The 25,018-nt window shown below is 37.0% G+C and overlaps 1 protein-coding gene and 1 pseudogene across 1 annotated transcript in view; one reads left to right on the top strand and one right to left on the bottom strand.

Moving 5' to 3' along the window:
• LOC137256253 (uncharacterized) overlaps positions 1-22,639 on the bottom strand; it is a 49,961-nt gene extending 27,322 nt beyond the window's left edge. Inside the window, exon 1 of the mRNA XM_067793981.1 lies at positions 22,300-22,639. The gene's annotated coding sequence lies outside the window, so the exon portion shown is untranslated. The remainder of the gene's footprint in view (positions 1-22,299) is intronic.
• Positions 13,427-14,470, top strand: LOC137255206 (uncharacterized; annotated as a pseudogene).
• Positions 22,640-25,018: the final 2,379 nt, after the last annotated feature.

Genomic DNA, 25,018 nt, shown 5'->3' with positions numbered 1-25,018 from the left:
AAAATATTTTATTCATAATTCCAAAACTATAAAAAAGCACCTGTACACCACTAGACCAATCTATATGTCAAGTTTGGTGAAGAAATATTGAACGGTTTCTGAGTTCTGCTCTGGAAAAGATAAATGTACACGGATGGATGGACGCACGGACAGACAGGGTGCATTAAAACACGAATGCAACTTATCTCACATTTTTTTTTAAACCAAAGACCAGAAGTGGTGACATAAATAGTTTAATTTACGTAAACAAACTACTGTGTAAACACATCTCACCACCACCCTTCTCACAACTAACAAAGCACACATTTCTAATGCTGCTGCAACCAAAATAGGATATCAATGACTGAATAGCACAGACAAATGGATGTATGTAGTCAGCTATGAACAGTTGTCACACGTAAATAATTATTTTATTTTGAGTGTATTTACACCACTGTCAAACATACAACCTCAGCGGAAGTTTGCCAGGGGGTATTTTTACATGTTTTGCACATGCGCACAGTGAGTAAAAAATTCATGCAAAACCAACGAATGAGGATTTTGTGTAATCACAATACTAGCATGTGATTGTTGAGTTGTTTTAAAATTGCCACCACGAAATGCCCATCAGTCTGAAGTTTCAGAACCCTTTGTTTTCTTTGTTGAATAAACTTCCCTGTGAGTAAAAAATGTACATGCGAATAAAGATACACAAAATCTACTTTTTGTTTTGCTTTCTTTAATGGTTATATGTGATGATATTCCCTGGCCTTGAAATTTTGTTCTTGTTCTTATCATGAATATTGAGACAGCAATGCTCGACTATACCTTCATATGACGCCATGTTGGTAAGGGCCTCTTTGCAAACACTTAAAACATTACAATTGTCATACTGCTTTGTATGAAATACCAATATCTCCACACACTTAAATGTACATGAGTAGGGATGAACATAAGGATTTCCACTTGAATTGTAATTGCCCATGACACATCATATAGGACATATCACAAAATATATAAACATTTCCACTGTTTCATTGTGACAGCATCATTTGGCATCATACTTTTGACTAAGGTATTTACTTTTAACCATCACATCAAAACATTACCATACCACTGGTTAACCAGTAACTGGCTTCAACCACTGAACATTGTTACTGACAATAGTAACATCACAGCTAAATGTTCATTTCAAAGTCAGAATTCTTATATGTAGAAAAGATAATGTCAGAAAAACAATGTTTAGTGACCAGAAAAGGCTTTATAATGGTATTACAAATCATACTAATATTAGTAACATGTCATAGCTGACTACTGACAGGAAATTCATAATTGTTACAACGTATATCAAAACCTGTCATGGTTTACTCATAGGTTCAAAATATGCAGAAAACTACAGTGTAGGTTTCAGGGGAAAAATCACCTTTCAGCCTCAGACAGAAAACATTTGTCTCTTCCTTGATCTCTGTTTAGATATTATGCTCACAAACATGTGCAATTACCAACATTTCCTGACTTTCTGACTGAAAAAATATCTTGAAAATACCAACATTATTCCTGTACTTCCTCAACCAGGAGCTTCAAAGATCCTTCTACAGCTCAGGGTAAGATATATTTAAAATCCTTTTCCTTAATATGCCAATGTCTGTGAAAATAACACCTGAGATCACTCACACTCTAAACTGTGTTAAAAGCAGAAACACATTTTACAAACCCCTGCATCAGGAAAATGTACTTCACACTGAGCTGTTAATTTTGGATGGACAAAACATGAAATTTTATAAATACTCTCACATCATGGTACATTAATTTTAAATGAAATCATTTGATGACTTGGAACAGGTTGGATTTTCCATGACATATGACATCTGGGTTACTTATAATGCTTCATATTTCAATGTAATGAATCATCAGATTTACATAAAGTATACACATAAAAAGCATGACTTATGAATGTACATCCTGTCAATACGTTTGGTTAAAGTTGTGTTTATACAAAAAGTTCTGTTAAATTTAATTAGATCCAGCCTCAATCATCATTTTAAACACTGAATTTCTGTCATTCCAAATGAGATAATCAACGAAACTTCCACATATACCGGGGACAAAAAGAATATTTTGAAAGCATTGTACAACATGAATTTGCATTGATTTCATTTGATCTGGAAATGCAAAGCTTTACTTTTACTCATAAATAGAGATCTATATGTCTCAAAGTCTCCTTTCTTCCTCTCTATATTCCTTCTTCCTTCTGTCTTTCTGAACCAAGCAGATATCCCAATGCAATATATTTTTAAGACATATTGAGTGTTAAACAAAACTACTTTTCATGAAGGTTAAAAGTACTCTGATGAACTTCAGAATTGCAGTATAGATAAGGGTACGTCATTTTTGCAACTGTTCTTCCTTGTCCTAATATTATCATTGATTAGATAAGCAAGGTGAACAACTAGGTTGTTGAATACTTAGGTCTCACTGGCAGCATTATATCTTTTTTCCTTGTTTAAAATCTAACTTTTTCTGTGGAGATGAATTAAATTATCTGCCATTTCACTGCAAACTTTGTTAAAAAACACAAACATTGCTAGGCAGAAATTTTAATTTAAATTTCTTTAAGGTTTAATGAAAATTAACCAATAAGCTTATGCAAGCAAGAGGTCAATCTGAACTCCAAATGACAATCTGTTAACTGTAAAACTTTAGTGAAAAGTAACAACAGTTTTCTAATTTCATTAATATTTTGAAAATTTAAATTTTCACATTAAATAAACATTACTTTTGCGTTTAACACCCTTTTGGAATGTATGCTTTTGTAATTCATTTCAGAACCTGGGATCTCATTGGGTTTGATAGACTGAAATTCTTAAACTAAACTTAATGAAAGCGGACAGCTTCCAAGCAGAGACCACTTGCCATATATGGAATGTGAACAATTGCTCAGTACACTGAAAATTGTCACACATGGTGTTGTCAGCGTTTGCCAAACTGCTTTCACTTAGGAGTTGTGCACAGGATATTTGTAACAAGCCCTCCAAGAGACACAACTCTATTGGGTTTGCATAAAATAGAGGGGGCAAAAGTCAATTTAATTCAATGTTGCATTCAGTCATTAGAACTTTTAAATTTAATATTGTCATCAAAATATACAATTCTTTAGGGAACAAATAATATGGTAGCTTAGCCGAGTGCTGATAGTATCACTGAGAGAATAGAGCAGAGTATTTTGTTTATAGGTTTGTCTAAACTTGCAATCATGACAACTGTTTTGAAAAATTAAAGGTTTGTGTTTTCACAATGTACTGCCATTTAATCTGGTCACCTGCTTCGCATATTTTCCAAGATGCAACTAGTTTTCACTGACGCTTATGTCAAAATCGCTTGTTGTCATAATGGTTAGAAATCATCCTGCTACAAACAGTGTCATGCAAAATCTTTTTAGCCATGATTCAAAAGAATATTTAACTATGAGTAGGAAGTAGTTTTGATCTTTTATCTTGATGAAAACAAACCATAATCTAATTGATTTTCAAGGTAACTTTCGAGGGTGACGCCACAATTTTACAAAATGGTGGTGCCCTGTCTGAGAATAAATGCTATTTAGGATTGTTTTTAACCAGGTTTAAAATCGAAAACTACTTTTTACTGGTAGTAAAATATGTCTATTTGATTGATAGTATGATTTTGCATGACATTGCTTATAACATCAGTATAATACTGCACAACAATACCATTGTCAATTCAACCACAACCTCACTTCCGAGGAAGAAATCTTTATGTTCCAAGTCATGTCATGCAAATCCTAGTGGTCATCAGTCATTAACTACAACTAGTAAGTAGTTTTGATTTGTAACTCAGTGAAAACAAATGTAAATAGCATCTTCTATCTTGGAAGTGAGGTAGGTGTCAAATCACCCAACTGATACGTCCAGGCTTCCACAATACTCGCTTTGCACTCACAAACAACATGTTTAGCATGAACTGAAGGGTCCTGTAGAAATCTGTGCTTGGTGACACCCTCACCCAACACCAGGGAGCAACTGACAGCAAAAAGCAATTTGGTATGTTTTTGTTTATGTCCAGAAATCAGCAAATTGACAAACTTGTTGCACATTTTATATAATATGTACGAAATCCTTCCTCAAATGACATCACTGCGGTTCACTGTATATTGCTCTGGCGACAGAGTTACATAACATGTCTCTGGTTTCGCTGGCAGATGAGAGTGAAGCAAACAACTTTTGATTAACCACACATTTTTATGAACGATTTTGGTGTTCTGATCAAGAACCACAAGTCTTCCATATGTAATGGTTAAAAGAGTACCAAAAATGTGAGTTTATTCATTCTATAAGATGTATAGTGATCCCAAGCAAATGAAATCTGTCTGTCTGTCTCTGTCTGTCTGTCTGATCCTATAATTCCAACAATACATTAACAACACCTTCTACCTCTACATATGAGACATCTACATATACTACTGGGCATGTGACTTACATACTGAAATAAACTTTAAAAAAAGGTTAACAAATTAAACACACTTTCAATGCATGAAATACTTTTATCAAATTTTAAGACAAATTTGGATGTGAACTGTGAGATTAGACAGGAAATTCAAGGTCTAAAGAACTTCTGTTGTGTTAACAATGCTGGTGTTGACAAATGGCCACCAAAACCAATACAATGCTGGTGCTGACAAATGGCCACCAAAACCAATACAATCCTGTGATGAGTGACAGACAGAAATAAAGTTTTCATCATTACAAATTACTGTCTAATACTATCAAATATTAGCTACTGTTGAGCTCATTAATAATCAACTCCGACTTGATAACCTATTTAAAGTTTGTCAAATGAATAATCAACTTTTCCATTACCCAAGCTTCCCAAACGTTCCCAACTAACTTGTGAAATGGCTTATAATCTCAGCCTAACTGAAAGTCTGAACTGAAATGACAACTCACACACGCCAATTTGATGCTGATCACATCAGCTACAAGAACCTATCAGGATATATTGTATAGGGAAGTACATTTACAATCATGTTCTACCGCCATTAGATCAATAGATTAGCTAGCATTGAAAACATAGCACACAGCAATTTATAAATTTACTATAATTTACTGAATAAGGTCATATGGTAATTAGTTCCAAGTAGATTAATGTACTGTGTGCAAGTTCATCATGGTTGGACACATATCAGCATCTGCTGAAGGAAACAAACAAATTCAGCTTTTAATGCAGGTCAGCACAGTACTGAGGAAACACGTCCACATGAAAACAATCAGTTGTACATGCTCTTTTTGTGAATCAGTCAGTAGTAAGCCATATTTCAAGGAAATAATTGTACCTGGTATTCAGGAAACAATTTACATGTTTTTTCATGGAAACAACTACATTATTAAGGAAACTATCAATTTTACATGATTTCATGGAAACAACTGAAACTGATAGTACAAGGAAACAGTTACACCTAGTATTTATGTAAAGCAATCAGTTGTATGTGTTATTTCAAGGAAACAATTGTACCTGGAATTGAAGTAAAGCAAAGAATTGTACTTACTGTTCCATGGCAATACAACTATCTCGTATGTAAGTAAAGAAATCAATTGTAACTGCTGTTTCATGGAAACAATCACAACAATAGTAATTGTACATATGTGATATAACCATCTGTACCTTCTATTTCAAATAAACTAATCACACGTACCCACAATATCAGAATAAACATTCATCATCTATGTTAATTGGAAATATATATATGTATGCAATATTTTGCACTTATGGTCATCATGTAATGATTGACTTTCTGCAGATTTGTCACAATTTTAATCACACTGAAATCATAGTTGACTCCCAGGATAAAACATGAAATAAAGGTAGCACAATTAAATCTTAAGTCTTAAGTCTTAAGTCTTATGTGATTCAGTTATGTCATCTACTATTTCTACTAATGCCACTCAATGTGTTGATATTTATAACATTTATGACAAAATGACTGGTCCTCTTACACTCATGCTACACTCATGACACAATGTGGGGACAATATCGCCATGCCATCTGGATAAAAGCTAATTGCTGACACAAGGACATTTTGTAGAAAAACAGCTTCCAAACAATAATAATAATAAAGTCAGAACGGACTTTTTCCATGTTTAAAGCACATGCTCAAAGCAGTAACGCATTGATTAACATTACCCCAGATAAGCCAAGCTGCTTCGTGAATAGAAATTTAATAGTAAAATGACATCCCACTTGGTACCCATTTTTTGCTGAGTGAACAGAGGCCATTTTTTAACAATTTTACCAACTTACCAAAGTGAAGACAACATGACATCATGTGTGCTTTGTTGCGGGGCTGTGAATCGAAGTCTCTCTCAGGAGTCAAGTTGCCAAATATGGTCATCCATCAAAGGCTCTCCACACCTTACCTTCAACACCGTTGCTAAACATCAACTATTTGGTGATTTCAGCGCTATGCACAGGACCACACACTACCAAATAGCCAAAACTGTTTATGACCTTGTTATGTGCTATTGTACCCTGACATCAATGTTCATTCAAACCTCTAAAGTCAAGTTCCTGAATGCTACAAAGAATTTCTTTTTCCAATCCCTCAATATTCAATCAATGTTACCAACTTTCTTGCAGCAAGTTTGGCATTTTCATGATTAATCAATTCTGCTAAATCAAATTTGATCAGGTTAAGTCAATATTTGTCTCAAAAATTTTTATGGGTCATCAATGGTCACATGTCACATGACCCATTTGGTTCTGCTTGCTAAAACATGCATTAGATTCCCATTTGTCCAAGACTTCTTAAAACTAATCCCTCACAACCCATGGAAATTAAATAACCGATAATAATGAATGAATGTTGACCAGAATCAATGGCTTTGAATCCAGCCTGTGTCTACAGGTTACACATTCAAGTACATCTACTTTTGTCAATGTAATATCACAAAGTGAAATAGTTGCAGGTGAAGACATGTGAACTTTGACCAGTATCATCACTGACTGACCTGACCACCTATCAGGACACAGGGATCTGTTGTCTTTTATCAGGAACTATCCATAAATTAGATTAAGTTACACTCCAGTATTTGTTTTATCTTCTTGAAAACCAACATATTAATATATGGTGAGGCATTTATAAACATTGATCCTTCCTAGCATACACAATGCATAATGTTCAAAGTTGGATTTTTTCACAGAATTATCAGAAAATACATGTATACACATACCTCTAATTTTCAATCATTATCTCTGTATTTCACAGGTAGTATTCTGCAATGTCTGTGCGAGAGAGTGAGTTTGGTTTTAAGCCTATTTTAGTAACTTTCCAGCAATATCAGGGTGGGGACACCAGAAATGGGCTTAATACAGTGTACCCACGTGGGTAATCGAACCCGGGTGTTCTTCATCGTAAGAAAAGGCTTTAACCATTAGGCTACCAAACTGCCTCAACTGATGATGAAAGCCATGTCAGTTGGTATTAAATTCTGTACACAAAGAAATCATCTCTACTTTGTCTTCAAACATCAAACATGACAAATTTGTTGTCAGAGACAATTTTGACAAGTATGACATTAAATGGTGACACAAGCTGGCACAGTTGAAGACACTGGGGCACTTGGAAAATATTTTCAAGAAACATTTTCACAAAATAGAACAAAACATTACAGTTTCTAATCATGTTGGCTTTGCTGCTCAGTCAGTCAGTCAGTCAGTCAGTCAGTCAGTCAGTCAGTCAGTCAGTCAGTCAGTCGTCGTTGCATCATCGTCGCCGCCGCTGTTGTTGTTGTTGTTGTTGTGCTGGTGGTGGTAGTGGTCTTGATGTTGTTGTTGACATGACGAGTTGTGATTAAGCTTTCACCAGTCTTGCAGTGAAGTCACAGGACAAGACATCTTCACATACTGAACCCATGTTAGGAATCAAACCATACCTATGGCAGGAAAGACAAACACTTCAACCACTGGCCCACGCCATGTCTCCCCATAGCAAACAGAAATGAAGAAGTTCCTGTTTTTCAGTATGTTTACAAATATAAGTTGCATTTGAAGAAATCATTCTCCGGCAATTAAATGTTAATCGGAAATCTCTATGAAGTGACCTTAAATGTCGGACAATGTCTGCTCTCTCTTCAGTAAACCAGCTTTAATGTCATGCCAAGGAGAAAACTGCTTCCCATGTCTCCCCAACCTCAGCACAAAAGAATGGTGTGTCTTTTCATTAGCTAAATTCTCTGAAACAGACACAGCCTGTACTTATTGATCTCTTTCAAATCAACGTAATATTTAAAATATGTTTTTCTTGAAGCGTTTTCATGAGTTCTGAAGAAGAAACATCATGGATAAAGGATAAACAATAAAGGATAAACCTTCATCTGGAAAAAATGTTGAAAATGTACCCAAACATGAATATCATCCCCTTTCCTTGCAGCAGACATGTCAGTTCCTTTGTTTGGAGTTAGATATAGTGAAGGTTGCTATTGTGACGAGACCAATTACTCTTCCTAAGATACCCTAGAGAGCTGCCGGAGGATTGGATCATGTGTAATTACTTTGTGTGACAATGAGGAGGAAATGACAAGTGCTGGCTTCAATGTGAGAGCAGTAGGGAACAGGAAGTGCCACTCCATTGCGGCCATTCCGTCTCCAATATGACACATTACAGATCACGTCCTGAATATACATACATGCCTTAGTCACGCCACACCAACCACACTGATACAGCTGTACCTTACAACAGTTCATACTGAATGCTTCAGAATGTTGGTATAAAATAGGTTTACACGTGTCACATGTAGAACAGGGCTTGTTAACACATCTACAGGGCAGAAAGTGTGTAAACGTGTGACATTGAGTGAATATTTTCCATGAAAACATATCTGTGTGTCCCATGTTGACAAGTGTTGTTCACTCTTGTCAAAAACAATTTTCATAATGGATGTGTATGATAGATCAGACCTGTATAGGTATGTCTCAGTCATTTTGCCAGATATTGACCTATTGAAAGATTTATTTTAAGTAGAATTCAAGGAACTAAATATAGACGATGGCATGTTCATTTCTCAGAAGACTTGAGATCATTGCAAGTATATTACATTGTAAGCAAAGACTTCAAAATAGGGCTTGTTTGTTTGTTTGTTTAATATTTCTGATGTGGGAAATTTGTGTTCTGGAAACATCCAAAACCCTTACTAATTATTCACTGGATGAAATACCCGTGAAGAACAGGGTTAGACTCAGTTTTCAGCTCTCAGACTTGTCATACGACGCAACCAACGGGATCAGGTGGTCAGACTTGTTGTCATCTTATGTCAAATGTAACATCCATGAATATACAGGGTAGAATAGATCTTCAGGAACCCATGCTTGCCACAAAAGACGACTATGCTTGTTGTAAGAGGCCATTAACGGGATCGGGTGGTCAGACTTGATTGGCACATGTCATCAGTTCCCAGTTGTGCAGATTGATGCTCATGCTGTTGATCACTGGATTGTCTCGTCCACACTTTATTATTTACAGACCACCACCATATAACTGGAATATGAGTGCAGAGTAAAACTAAACTCACTCACTCACTCAAATTAGTAGATCGATGCTCATGGTGTTGATGACTGGAATGTCTAGTCCTGACTTGATTATTTATATAGACTGCTGCCAATTTACAGCTGCAGTATTGCTGAGTGCAGCATTAACCAACCAAACAACTGGATGAACTCTTCTTCCATATTCTCTTTCTACATCTCCACTCTGGATATACCCTCTTTCAATCTGATGTTGTGATACACTCACATGACAGACTAAGCATCTTGTCCATAAATATGTGAACCCCACTGTACAGGTCAATGGAGAGTTTCAGGACAAACAATTACCGGTACACCAGTATACCAGTATACCACCATAACAGTATACGTTAATAGCAACTTTTCAAACAATAAACACTGCAACATTTTTTCCCAAAACCAGTATATTGGGTCAAGAGCATATACAAATTGTTTGTGATTATCAATATGGTTTAAATTAAAATCTACACAAGATTGACAGACTTTATGGATAACAACTTCTTTATTACAATAGTGCGACATTTCGGTACAGATTCTTGCATCATTATCAAGCAGGAATCCTCCAGCCTGAACATGACCCCACCCAGCTCCTCACCCACCTAAACAACCAGCACCCCTACCCTTCCCAGACGTTCTTGTAACCCGCACCTCCTCCAACCATCTCCAAACCACTGTGTACAGAAAACCCACCCATACGGATCACTACATCAACTACATCAGTTAAGACTGGCATCATATCTACCCTAACTAGAAGAGTGGAAAATATATGCTCAACAAACCTGCATGATGGAATTCAACACCTGAAGACAACCTTTGTAGAACTGAACAACTATCCAGCCCAAATAATCCACAGAACCGTAGCTGCTACCCTGTCACCTCCCTCAGGCCCAAACCTGAGTCCAAACCCCCATCAAGATCACCATCCCCTATATTGGCAAACCAAAAACACCAAATCAGCCGAATCCTGAAACAACAAGCAGGCACCACTTTTCCATCATCATCCAGTCTCAACAACCTTCTCCATGCCAACAGAAGAAAACCTGCAACTGCCAACAACAAAAACTCGAAATGTGTGATTTACAAAATAAACTGATTGTGGACAGAGCTATATTGGCGAAACATCCCAACCGATCCACACCCGTGTGAAAGAACACCAGACATCAGTCACAAAGTCCGACAGCAAATCAGCCATCGCTGATCACATCCAGTCTAACCCCAATCACCTCATTAACTGGACTGACATCACCATCCTGGCCAACAACCAAAAGGACTTCACCAAACGCAAACTCACCGAAGCCATTCATATCAAACATCAAAAGCCTACCATCAACTGAGATCAAGGATATTACATTCCATCTGCTTATGATACACTCCTACAAGCCCAATCAGCTGTATTGTGTCAGTTATCTTGTTATCTTGTTGTCTTTGTTAGCCTCATTATATATACTTTGCCACCACTGAATGTTACATTCCTGCTTGACAACGGTCCAAGAATCTGCACTGAAACATCACATTATCATAATAAAGAGGTTGCTATCCATAAAGTTTGTCAATCTTGTACTCCCCAACTTCTACAATGTCACTCAAAGAGGTTAAAATCTACACAGACTATCACTGACAGAAGACGGTTTAGTCTGATAGTCAGTGACAAATGCATACTGTAAAACTATGAAATCATATAATAGAAAACAGAATCCCAAGTTTGATACTGCTGTTATCAGAACCATAACACATATTTTGAGGGACTTAAAATGTAGAAAATACGATCGACATGTATAATCATTGTCACCTACTATCAAACACTTCCAAATATAAAGTTCACCAAAAAAAGTTAAACAAAAAATCGCACCCTACGTTTAACTCTATATAACATATATGGGTATCTGTATTGCAATAATTTATGTTGCAATATAATGTCTTTGCCAATACAGCCCTACTAAACAAAATATTCATGTTAACAGTAAAATATTTGAACATATTCTAATGTCTGTAATTTGTGAGCTTGGAGACACTGCAAACAGAATCAATACCGGTAAATCCATGACATAATGAACGTTTTTCAGTTTAATTGAAACAACATAGATCTTTTTGCAAATTTTTCTAATCACAACTTAAAGATATATGTAGAAAAATAAATATCATTAATCTATTCATATTTTCTATGAAGCAGAAGACGAAATAGTAGAAGCATACAATTTATAGTATCCTGTTATCTTCCCCAACCCTCCCACCAACCTCACCAAGACATCCTTGAGAGAAGCATACAACTTACATTATCCTGTTATCCTCCCCATCCCTCCCATCAAGCTCTCTAAAACACCTTCCAGTGACAGGTTCCTTATCTTTGAGCTCATGCTTATATAGCCAGAGATTACATCTTGACACTGACATGCCACAAATATGCTCTTTTTTTAAATTCCAGTAGGATGGTCTAAGAAAAGAAAATGATATTATTACATCAATATTTTCTTTGTGGGACAAGCACATTTTTGTTTTGTTTCACTCATGCCCTTGAAGACTTGTAGGTTTATGTATACTCTTTGTGACAAGGTTTCTCATATGAGATGAATAAGTGAGAGATCAAGCTGTTAAGCCGCTTTTACAAATATTTTACCATTATCATTGTGGGGAACACCAGAAATGGGTTTCACACATTGAACCCTTACCCACCATCCCTTGTAATATAATGACAGAGGCCTATAGCTGTTAATTATGTGTGTATGTAATTTTAGTACCCAGGTCAGATTCTGAGAAATTGGCATCATATTTAAAACTGCTAACCCATAACTTGATATTTTTTCATTTCTTACCTTCTTTATGTATAGGAGAAAACACACCTCCAAGTTTTTGGCAGACAATGTAAAACCACAGTGACTTCCCAACCCCAATGGTTTCACATTGTCTACCAAAACCGACGAGAAGTGTTTTCTCTTACTTATGAACCATCTAAGAAAGCACTTTAAAGCACTGCGTTATAACAAATCAAGAGAATCATACAGTGCTAAAGTGGGGACAGGTTGCTCTGCCATACAAACCATGTAACTGCACGAACTTCTCATGATCACATCAGTTTTATGCCATGTGGTTAGTTAACACAGGCCATTGCAAACCATTTCTTCAAGCATTAGTGATGTGGAATTGTTCTTAACACAATCAACATTCAGGAAATCTGACAAAGACGACGAGTGTGATTTTGCTTTTTGTTTTGGTAACCCGTTGACTGAAGAGGAGGTCAATAAGAAATTGGAAACATGCCTTCCTAAAACTGCAAGGTATAAAAATGATTGAGCAATGAGTGTTTTTAAAAGATGGCAAGAGGAGGGAAGACAATGACCCATTGGTGATAATACCGCTTTTTCACCGTCAGTGCTGAAGGATGACTTGCTTGTAATGAACGCTGAAGACCTTAATACCACCTTGAAATATTTCCTTTTTGAGACAAGGAAAGTCGATGGTATGTTCAGGCTGTCAGAATCCAACAGAAGCAATATCAAGAGACGAAGAAAATATTTTGTGGGAGAAGGGAGTGCTAGGAGAAGCCCATCCACAACAACTACTAGACACGGTGCTGTACCTGACTGGTGAGTGCTTTTTCAAATGTTTTCATCCCTAAAATATGTGCTTTTCCGACAAAGCTTGGTCGCCTGTTGAACTGAAAAATTGTGTACTGTACAAATTAAGTTATTTGCAAATGTTCAATACATTAAAACATTTATATTTCCAGGACTACACTTCACACTACGAGGTGGGAAGGAACCTGCGACTACACAAGAACCCACAGATTACAGGGCCACATGTTGACGAGAACAGATGCAGATATTTGTAGTACATTGATGATGTATCAAAAACCAATCCTGGAGGAGTGAGAAGTCGTAAAATGCAAAAGAAAAAGGTGCAAGCCTACGAAAATAAGGAGAATCCTGAAAGATGCTACCTTCACCTATTTGAAAACTACAAGTCACTTTGGTAAGTTTTGGTCACAAAAAGAACTGAAAGTCCAAATGTACTAAAGTATGTAAAGAAAGTATAATGTAGGTTTAGAGTAAGGTTTAGTGTTGCAGGAACGAATATTTGACTTGAAGTTTCTTTGAAATATCCATTGTTTTCATAAAACCTCCATTGTAAACATTTCACACCCAGTGCTTGTAAAATTTAAGATAAATTTAATAAACGTGTCATTTTAAAATTTTAGCTGTTAGTAAACCCAAACCAAAAGTCCATCCTAGATATAACTTTTATGCGATCACAATTTACAACTGTTTCAGTCCATCGTCTTCAACACAAGGAAACGCTTTTTACTTCACTGCTTTGAAGAAACCTAAGGATGGAAAATGATATCTGGAATCGCCTGTGGGACACAATGCGATTCAAACAACAGTGAAGCGGATATGTGCTGTGGCCGGAATTGGAGGAAAGAAAACAAATCATTCCCTGAGGTCAACTGCTGCGACCCGTCTGTACGAAGCCAACAATAGTGAACAGCAGATCTGTGAGCAAACGGGTGTGTACATACTGTAGGAGGTAAAGCATGGTTTCTTGTCAAATCATGCAGAATCTCTGTTGTGAAAAGTATGGATTATTTAAATTGTGGTTGGAATGTTTACTAACCAAAATAAACATGCATTCTATTTTCAATAAGACATGAAAAAATAGTTCATATCGTCAGATCTATACTGCATGATGTATTTAAGTGAAATGTTTCATTCTAGGACACAGAAGCGATGCAGTAAAGCTGTACAAAAGGACAACTGACGAATAGAAGGTGATGGCGTCAGATGTTTTGGCCTGCATAGCCCCAAAAGTAGCGAACCCAAAGGAAAATATCTCGGCAAAATTGTCTGTTCCTCATCTTCAATCAAAGTCAAGCTCAACAGAAAATCTTACTCGCGGAAATGTCACAATGACGTTTAATTTTCATTAAAGAAATATCAAGCTTGTTTTGTCGTCTTTTAGCTGACATACAGTCTGATACTGTGCCCACTTACACAAAGCGAATGTATCCTTTGTAGCCCATTCATTAACATCTACAGTCAATTATGGTGCTACCATTGATGGTGTTTTGTGCAGGTGGGCCTTGGGCAATTTTGGGACGAGGGTTCATTCACAGTAAACCCTGGGAAGCGGTTTTACTAAACTCCAGTAAAACCGCTTCCCAGGTTTTACTTTGTGAGTAAAACCTCGTCCCTGGTTGTGGTGAGTGTAGAAAACGTAATGCATTTTTATGGTAGTTACGACAATTAGGTTTATAAAAGGTTTGCAAATCCACACATATTCTTATATTCATTTTCAAAATAGTATTTTTATATTCATTTTCAAAATGGTATTAAGAGTACTTGCATAAAGAATACTGTAACATAAAAAATAATCTGTACAGAACAAAGAATGTGAGAAAACAACACAGATGTATAGATCAATATAGAACAAGGAATCTGACAACACAGATTTACAGATCAATACAGAACAAGGAATCTGACAACACAGATGTACAGATCAATACAGAACAAGGAATCTGACAACTCAGATGTACAGATCAATACAGAACAAGGAATCTGACAACACAGATGTACAGATCAATACAGAACAAGGAATCTGACAACACAGATGTAAAGATCAATACAGAACAAGGAATCTGACAACACTGTTGTGCAGATCAACATATAACAAGGAATCTGACAACACAGATGTACAGATCAATACAGAACAAGGAATCAGACAACACAGATGTACAGATCAACACAGAACAAGGAAACGGACAACACAGATGTACAGATCAACACATAACAAGGAAACTGACAACACAGATGTACAGATCAACACAGAACAAGGAAACGGACAACACAGATGTACAGATCAATACAGAACAAGGAAACTGACAACACAGATGTACAGATCAACACATAACAAGGAAACGGACAACACAGATGTACAGATCAACACATAACAAGGAAACGGACAACACAGATGTACAGATCAACACATAACAAGGAAACGGACAACACAGATGTACAGATCAACACATAACAAGGAAACTGACAACACAGATGTATGGATCAATACAGAACAACAAGGAACCTGACAATTAACTGCTCTAGATTAATGAATAGGAATTTGGCAAATCCATTTTGGTACAGATATGGTACTTATACAAAACGGCATAAACACCAACTGGTCTCCCACAAAAAGAATTTTTTAGGATATAAATAATGAATTGAAGACAAAATGTGAACACATTCCACCTCAATGGTCAACAAACGCTCAATGCAAGGCTCTCACCTGCCCATGGTCACACACAAGTAACAATATTGTTGCCATGACATCCACATTTGCCATGTGAGACTGCGGTCTTGTACATGCAGGTTTCACACTATTCCCTATCATATTCGTAGCAGCACAAGATGGATGGGCCTTGCATCATAAAGTCATCAAAAGTACAATCCAGCGCTGTAGCCTCCAGCCATTAAACCCTGTGTGAGGAGGTCTACTTTATCTTCACCATTTACCATATTGTCTCTGGTGAGCCAGATCTGCAGGAATTCAACACTAAAAAACTCAAGATTTTTCCACTTTCAGACTTAAATACATAATTAATCTAACATGTAAATTCTGACATCATTAAACAGTGATTTTGTTCAATGTCCATAGAATAGAATACTCTCCCAGGTAATTGAAACCTTGTTAGACCAATAACCTTGCATTCCAAATGACAATATGTGCATGAACCAGAACTCCATACCGATACATATAAATTTGATTTATGCAAACGAAATGCAAACAATAATTTTGCATTGCAATAAAATTCTGTATTGCCAATTAGAGGGGGGAATTGGAAACCACTACTGATCATTTGAGGACTTGTGATCAATTATCAATTATTACTGAAATAGATACACTTTTAATGTAAACACCAATATTAGGGTTTCTTCTCAAGGTTTTTTAATGAATGACTTTTATAACTAATACTTTCATGCAAAGAAACACAGGAATTGTATCTAAACAATAAAAGTTGTTAAAATTAAAATATTTATCAGTATATCCCATTACCTTCACAATATAGACAGGCTTCGGAAATATTTACTACAGTGCTGAATACAAAACTATGAATACAAACAGTATAACTTTATGCTGTTGAGTGCATATTCGTTCATGAATATTCCTCAAATTTAATGTTTAGTTTACTTCATTCAAGTGCATTATACAAAAGCAACAAAATTCTGATTAATTGAAAATATGTTTTTTAAGAATCATTACAATTTTTCATCCTTCTTGCATTTGATTTTTGATTATTTTCAATCATTGGAACACCATCAGGCAATCATTACACCACTATAAGAATGCGTGCAAGTTCTTACAATGAGATTTGATTGCACTTCACTAAAATGTACAGTTGTACTTCAGTTGTACTTAGGCATTCCTTTGAACTCTTGAACCAATTTCAAAGAAAAATTATGTTAACAATTTAGAATTTAGGATGTAAACTCTAAGCTTTGTTTTTCCATTTTTGCCTCATTTCACATCAGTGTCCTTGGATTTGTAATGCACTACATTAATTCATGAGTTAATACTTTTCCAATATAAAAAACACACTTAGCCAAACAAGGGAAGAAAAGACATCACAAATAATTACATTTCATTTTGAACATTTCATTAGTCATGATAAACATCTGTACACAATGGCACATATCAGTTTATTTATATACAATCAACTCCACCACAACACTTAAACCACAACCATACCTTAAAAAGTTACTTTGTTATTTCGTATGTCTCAGAACATCAATTAGAAATAACCTGATTTATCTCGGTGAGAATCATCAAATCATTTTCAAAACTTTTTGGTAGATTATCCAAAACACTGATATCAAAACAAGCACTGATAGGTATAAATTTCAACATATACATAAACATCTTAATCATTTAACCATTCATTATGGCTGAATGAACTTAATTCTTTCACAACATAGGATAACGATAATTATTAAGCTTGTCTATACTTCCACAAGTGCTTTTTGATAGATTTAAAGGTGTTTAAAAGATTAAAATCTTTATCAGTTTATTTCTTAAATAGGCTAATGACCAACATGAAAAACACACTGTACAATTTTCAAAAGTGCATTGCCAACATTTTGCCTGCTCCAATAGACTTAATACACATAACAGTTCAAACTTAATATCCAGTGTAACATTAACACATCAACCTTATCATCCAATGTAACAACAGCAACCAACCTTATCATCCAATGTAACAATAGCAACCAACCTTATCATCCAGTGTAACAATAGCACTCCAACTTAACCTTATCATCCAGTGTAACAATAGCAACCAGCCTTATCATCCAATGTAATAACAGCAACTAACTTTATCATCAAGTGTAACAACAGCACACCAACTTAACCTTATCATCCAGTGTAACAACAGCAACCAACCTTATCATCCAATGTAACAACTGCAACCAAACTTATCATCCAGTGTAACAATAGCACACCAACTTAACCTTATCATCCAGTGTAACAATAGCAACCAACCTTATCATCCAATGTAACAACAGCACACTAGTCTTATCATCCAATGTAACCACAGCAACCAACCTTATCATCCAATGTAACAATAGCACACCAACCTTATCATCCAGTGTAACAATAGCACACCAACCTTATCAAATGAAACAATAGGCACACCAACCTTATCATCAACTGAAACAATAGGCACACCAACCTTATCTTCAACTGAAACAATACACACACCAACCATATCATCAACCGAAACAATTATCAACTGAAACAATAGTGGGCAGATAAACCTTAGCAGCCAATGGAGCAACAGGTAAACGAACCTCATCATCACAGTCTAAAGGTGTCGAGAGGTTTGACAACTCGGGTGTCTGACAAATGGGGTAAAACTGAGAAAAGCCATAACAACAGGGCCAAAGTTTGTAATGGGGAAGGCACTACCTACATTTGAGGCTGCAGTTCCTGGGAGGTCCAATATTTGTTAAATTTTTAACTAGATTCTCTCAGATGCATAAAATTTGTTGTTTTTTGAAAAGTTTCTTTGTTCAAAATTGTAGGATATGCACATAATGTTTTGAACGAAACTTTATAAATATGTTCAGACAGATTTGTACATGCAAAACAACTGTTTTGCTAAGTTTACATATAGATATGAAAGTTTACTGTTCCCAGGAAATATCAAACATGACGTTGACCCCATTATGCACATTTAGCTGTATTTGAATTTCCTCCAGTGTGTCTTTCTGGAGTGGATAGTGCCTCAGTCTAAGTAAACTTTGTCTAAGTGTATTTCGTTACACTCCACCACTGAGTCTAACAAAACCTAGTAGAAGGTCGCGTCAGGTAACCTTTGAGCAACCAATCACAGTCCAATCAAATGCAAGACAGTTAAATAGATTTAACCAATCAGATAATGGCTACTATTTCGGGATCGGAAGGAGTTTCAAAATATTCAGGTCACCAACACAGATCTCTCCACAAACAAAAATCAGCATATAACACAGTTATTTGACCTGCAGTATATACGCTTTGGGTTTTCTGTTACCATGGTTACCATTAGCTAATATTTCCGCGAGGGAACATCCTTGAATATTGTCAAGCACACTATTTTCAGGGACTGTTTACTCATTGTTGTCATGGCTGTACGTACCCCGTGTGCATCACCCAGAAGTGAGCGTACGCTAAATAGCATTCGGAATCGTTCAGATACGAACCATTTCGAGATAAAAAGTTCAAAAGGTATGTGCAAATGTGCACTTTCACGATTTGGTAGGCTGTGTTCTGATTGGTCAATCTCAAAGGTTACCTGACGCGACCGCCCATAAGGTTTTGTTAGACTCAGTGGTGGAGTGTAATGAAAAGTACAGAGGATAGGTTTACTTAGACTGGATAGTGCCTGGACATGATATCAAAGGTCACAGTGCTTCTGCATGTGTGCAGCACTGCTAGACCATATTATAGAAGTTCCTTTTTCTAATAAAGTCTTTTGTTTGTTAATTATTAGGTATTAGACAATATGCTTTCAGTTTATAGGTTTTTCGGTAGTCATTGCCCTGTATTTTTTATTGCATTTATTAATACTTGTGATCATATGTAATTACGTGTATCATTCTGGTCAGATGGGCTGCCCGCAATCATGAGATGTTGATTTCAGGGCTGCAGTGAGGTTATATGACATCAAAAAACGTGTTATATCAATACTTTGATACAAAAAGACTTATCTGTAAAAAAAAAATAGGCAGACAGCTGCCCTCCCTTGGCTACTTATGGTCCTGTACAAGCAAAGCATATCTTGAATACAGAAGACTACAGAATTATATTCAAAATGTTAATCTGGATCCATACTGGTGGGCTATACGTGGTCCCATCATTTTAAACCTGAATGTGGGTCCATCACAACAAAAATCTATTTGGATCCATACCAGTGGGCTTAATGTGGACCCATCACAATAAAAATCTATTTGGATCCATACCAGTGGGCTTAATGTGGACCCATCACAATACACCTCTTTCTGGATCCATACCAGTGGGCTTAATGTGGGCCAATCACAATACACCTCTATCTGGATCCATACCAGTGGGCTTAATGTGGACCCAGCACAATACACCTCTATCTGGATCCATACCAGTGGGCTTAATGTGGGCCCATCACAATACACCTCTATCTTGATCCATATCAGTGGGCTTAATGTGGGCCCATCACAATACACCTCTATCTTGATCCATATCATTGGGCTTAATGTGGGCCCATCACAATACACCTCTATCTTGATGCATACCAGAGGGCATAATGCTTCAGGTGTTTAACATCAGGATCTCACCCCAGCTCTACAATACCCTGACTCAATGCTTCAGGTGTTTAACATCAGGATCTCACCCCAGTTCTACAATACCCTGACTCAATGCTTCAGGTGTTTAACATCAGGATCTCACCCCAGCTCTACAATACCCTGACTCAACGCTTCAGGTGTTTAACATCAGGATCTCACCCCAGCTCTACAATACCCTGACTCAATGCTTCAGGTGTTTAACATCAGGATCTCACCCCAGCTCTACAATATCCTGACTCAACGCTTCAGATGTGAAAAACAAACTTTAAACAAAATTATGAACAACAAACACAAAACTGACTCCTCACAGAGACATTTATTTTTCATCCAGCTGTATACTGAATTCATGTACATTTATGTGGACCTCTATGGTAATCATCACATGACAAGGGAAACGATATATTTTCTTCCAGCACTTCCGTGTGTTATGTTAGTCTACTATTGGCCACACCGTTTTTATTGTCCTGGTTTATGGATGTGTCTCACATATATTTCTACAGTCATGGATGTACATGACACATGGTACAAAAGACACACACATATACCAAACCACATGTCAAGGTATCTACATCATACAAAAGACACATACATACCAAATCATGCATCTAGATGTATCTACTTGATACAAAAGGCACATACATACCAATTAATGTGTCTAGGTGTATCTACAGGATACAAAAGACACATACATACCAAGTCATGCATCTAGATGTATCTACATGATACAGCAGACACACATACCAAATTATGTGTCCAGGTGAAAAGTAACATTCTTGTTAAAGGTCTTTGAGTGAATATCCAGAACAATCAAGCTTCCTCTGCCCCTGTTCTATACACTATTTACATTCTTTTAATGTTTAAATTCTACCTACCATCTTCCCTACTTTCCATTCTATGAATACTCCCTCCCTATTCTGCTGCTCACTGTATATACAAGCTCCTCTGTTCTACTGTTAAGAAAATCCCATTCTCTTCTACTGTTCCCTGTATATTCCATCCTCCTCTTGTCCACTGTTCTCTCAATATTATCTGTTCCTCTGTTCTACTGCTCTCTTTATATTCCCTTTCCTCAATTCTACAGCCCTCTGTTTATGCCATCTTCCTCTAGTCTACTGTTCTCTGTAAATTCCTTCTTCCTCTAGTCTAGTCTAATCTTCTCTGTATATTCCATCTTCCTCTAGTCTACTGTTCTCTGCATATTCCATGTTACTCCAGTCTACTCTTCTCTACATACTTGCTCTTCCTCTACTCTACTTTTCTCTATATATTCCCTCTTCCTCTAGTCTACTTTTCTCTGTATAATCCCTGTTCCTCTAGTCTACTTTTTTCTGTATATTCCCTCTTCCTCTAGTCTACTTTTCTCTGTATATTTCCTCTTCCTCTAGTCTACTTTTCTCTGTATATTCCCTCTTCCTCTAGTCTACTTTTCTCTGTATATTCCCTCTTCCTTTAGTCTACTTTTCTCTGTATAGTCCCTCTTCATCTAGTCTATCATTCTCTGTATATTCCCTCTTCCTCTAGTCTACTTTTCTCTGTATAGTCCCTCTTCCTCTAGTCTATCATTCTCTGTATAATCCCTCTTCCTCTAGTCTATCATTCTCTGTATAATCGCTCTTCTTCAGTTCTACTCGTCTCTATATTACCTCTTCCTCTGTTCAACTGTTCCTTACAAATACCGGCCCTCTATCTGTGCTGCGGCTATTCATCTATACGACTCTGATCAGAACATATCATCATGCATGTTTTTACAAAGAAACGTCAAAATTCTTTTCAAAAGACTGCATATTGTTATTACTATTTCACCGAGATATATACATATAAATCCAGTCAGTTGTCACGCTACAGTTTCCCCTATATAAACATTAAAAATGGTGTCATTATATCTGGTAGTTGAGTAAATATGGTCACCTACCTGTTGTCAATGCTGACATGTGTTCATCTCCTGCGGGCTGGGTAGTTCGGCAGTCACAGTTTTTCTTATCTTCTTTTCGCAGTAGAGATTGTATTCACTTGAATCACGTCGACGTACAGCGAAACGAAAGTGAATCTTCCGTCTCAGGCGCCTGGCCTGTAAACGACAGTTTGACAAGCACTAAAAGGCTCCGCATCCTGAATAACCTTGCGTCACTGTCATACTATATTAAATGAAAAAATATACTGGCGACTAAACGCGGAAGAAATGTCAGTACCAGCTTATTTGTGTATCACTAGGTATAACATTCTGTCATCAGCTGTTCAACAAACGTGATATTAGTACGATAGCACATCAGGGTCATATATAGCTGTAAAGGACACGCGGCTTCTGTCAGCGTGGGAAGCCCGTTAACTCTCGATCAGTTGTCAAAGACGTCGCAGGGTGGTGGTGATGTAGTTTTAGGGTGACAAAGACGTCAAAGTTCCTTGTGTAGAACTGTGTCCTTTTGATATCCAAGTAATTTATGATGGAACGTTCGAATCAACTCTTTGATGATATTTCAAGGTTAATTTGACGCCGTGAAGTTATTGAATTGCTACATCTGCCCAATAATGTCACATATCTCTCTCTCTCTGAGGTTGCCAGCGCCGGCACAGCTGAAGACCTTAGTCAACTGGACTCCGTACCCGATCATGAGCAATATCTTTTCCATACCACCTAACCCTCCCGAAGTGAGGGTCTATATTTCCACCAGGTACTAAATATCTGGTATCGCTGGGGCTCCCTTTCAGTTTAAATGGTTTTATTAATTACAATCAAAATTATGTAAGCGTTCGTCTGTTGAAGCGTCTTTTTTCATATGTGCTACTATTGAAGTGGACCAAGCACGCACGCATGCTTGCATACTCCACATACACCAGTACTGATTCTGCAATGAATATGTGTTATGTCAACAGTTCGTGACAGGAAAGATATAAGACCCGCGTTTTCTTCTCTTTCGTGTCAACCATCAGTTTCATCCAAAGTCGAGTGCGAAGCGTCTAATGCGACACTGAACAGAGTTTCAGACATCACAATGTGTGGCTAAATGTGCGAGTCGGAGCCCGTATACAACGCCCTGGGTGTAGTTGGGATTCGTTCCAACCATTACTTTGTCCAGCCACATCCAAGGAACATAACTCTAAGTATGTGTTTATTGACAGGACAATTTCACTGATACAGCAGAAAACTAACAAAACAATGGTGTGCGTCCCATTTAACCTTCGCCGTGTATGATTTATGGCGCCTGCAGGTTTCCGTAACTTCTCAGCCAAGCAGGAAGTGATTGAGGCCAAATAAGAACAGTGCGATTGGCTGCGATACCGGCAAGACTGCACACGACCGACGCTTCACGTGCTTTACATACTGATCTCAAACTCGGTTCATCAAATTACATTTTCTGAAGTCTTGAAACATTCTTTTCTAGAACAGAACATTCTGTCGATTTGTAAGGTGAATGCTTTTGACGACACCAGAGCGTAGCCTGCGCCTTCACTGTTACGGCCTGTAGATCGTGAACTCGGAAGTTTTTTTAAGATTAAACTCAACACTATGAAGCAGACGTAAGGCGATTGCTGTCTTATCTGTACGCTCCGTGATAAAATGGCTCGGCCACTCGGTATTCCTATTCTGAAGTGGGGCACTGTGCCGTTGTAAGATGTACAGAATTAAGAAATATTATACCACAAATGGGCTTAATTTAAATACCTATAACCGAACATAGAAGACTGTCGCTTCTTTGAATTAAACAGGTACAATTTGCTTAAGACAAAATGATCAGGGAAGTATATTGGTGGATTTTTGAACTCTTGAAATACCTTTTAGATTCTGAAATCAATGGATGAGTAGAACACCACCAGCTGATTCCCAACAACCCCTCCTAGTAGTACGAATTAAGCGACTCATGACTTGACTCTTTTACAATATATAGGTGTAGCTATGGGGGTATATTGCATGTACATTCAATTGTCCAGCATTATGTAAACATGTTTCAGATATATACTTGCGTGTATATATACACTCTGTGCACTGACTTAGCATTCACACAACGGTGTACAAAAAATAAAAAAATAAAAGAACTCTTGTAATCCATAAACCGTGTCATGTATTCATGTTCGTCCACCTTCTAAATGCCTTTCCAAAACGTTTGCACTGAAACGTTGTATAATGAATAAAAGAAGTTGCTATGCATAGTATAATACATGTCGTGTATTCACACGTGGTCAGTATTGCGTTATCTAACACAGCAGGGGATATCTGAAGTTGTCACAGCTATTGATATTCTATATCTTCAGTGAGATGATTAGTTTCACAGCACCACTGGGGCACATGACATATATTTGCGTTAGCTGTTGAACGTCAGATAACCATGGATTTTGTTAGATGATTGGTCGAAGCGTCCTACTGTCCACCACGTCCATTACCACGCAAACCAAAACGCATAAATACCACATGAATCCGCCTCTATGCTCAAGACAAGCCCGGATTCGTTGTGGCATATTCCTAGAACAAACGTCCATTGTAAAAGTTTTTAAAACTCCAATCCATCCCATTCTTCTTGTATGGTAGCTTGGATTGTGGTGGATGGTTGTTGACGGTATTGTACGCGCCGACCAACGATCTCCAAGGATTAGTTGTCTGTTGCTATGGTGATTATAACCTGCTAATTACTGACTGT

Source organism: Haliotis asinina, chromosome 11 (genome assembly GCF_037392515.1).
Source record: "Haliotis asinina isolate JCU_RB_2024 chromosome 11, JCU_Hal_asi_v2, whole genome shotgun sequence".
In the NCBI taxonomy this organism is placed as follows: domain Eukaryota; kingdom Metazoa; phylum Mollusca; class Gastropoda; order Lepetellida; family Haliotidae; genus Haliotis; species Haliotis asinina.
The sequence above is the reverse complement of the archived record's forward strand: the minus strand, read 5'-3'. Positions and strand labels throughout refer to the sequence as shown.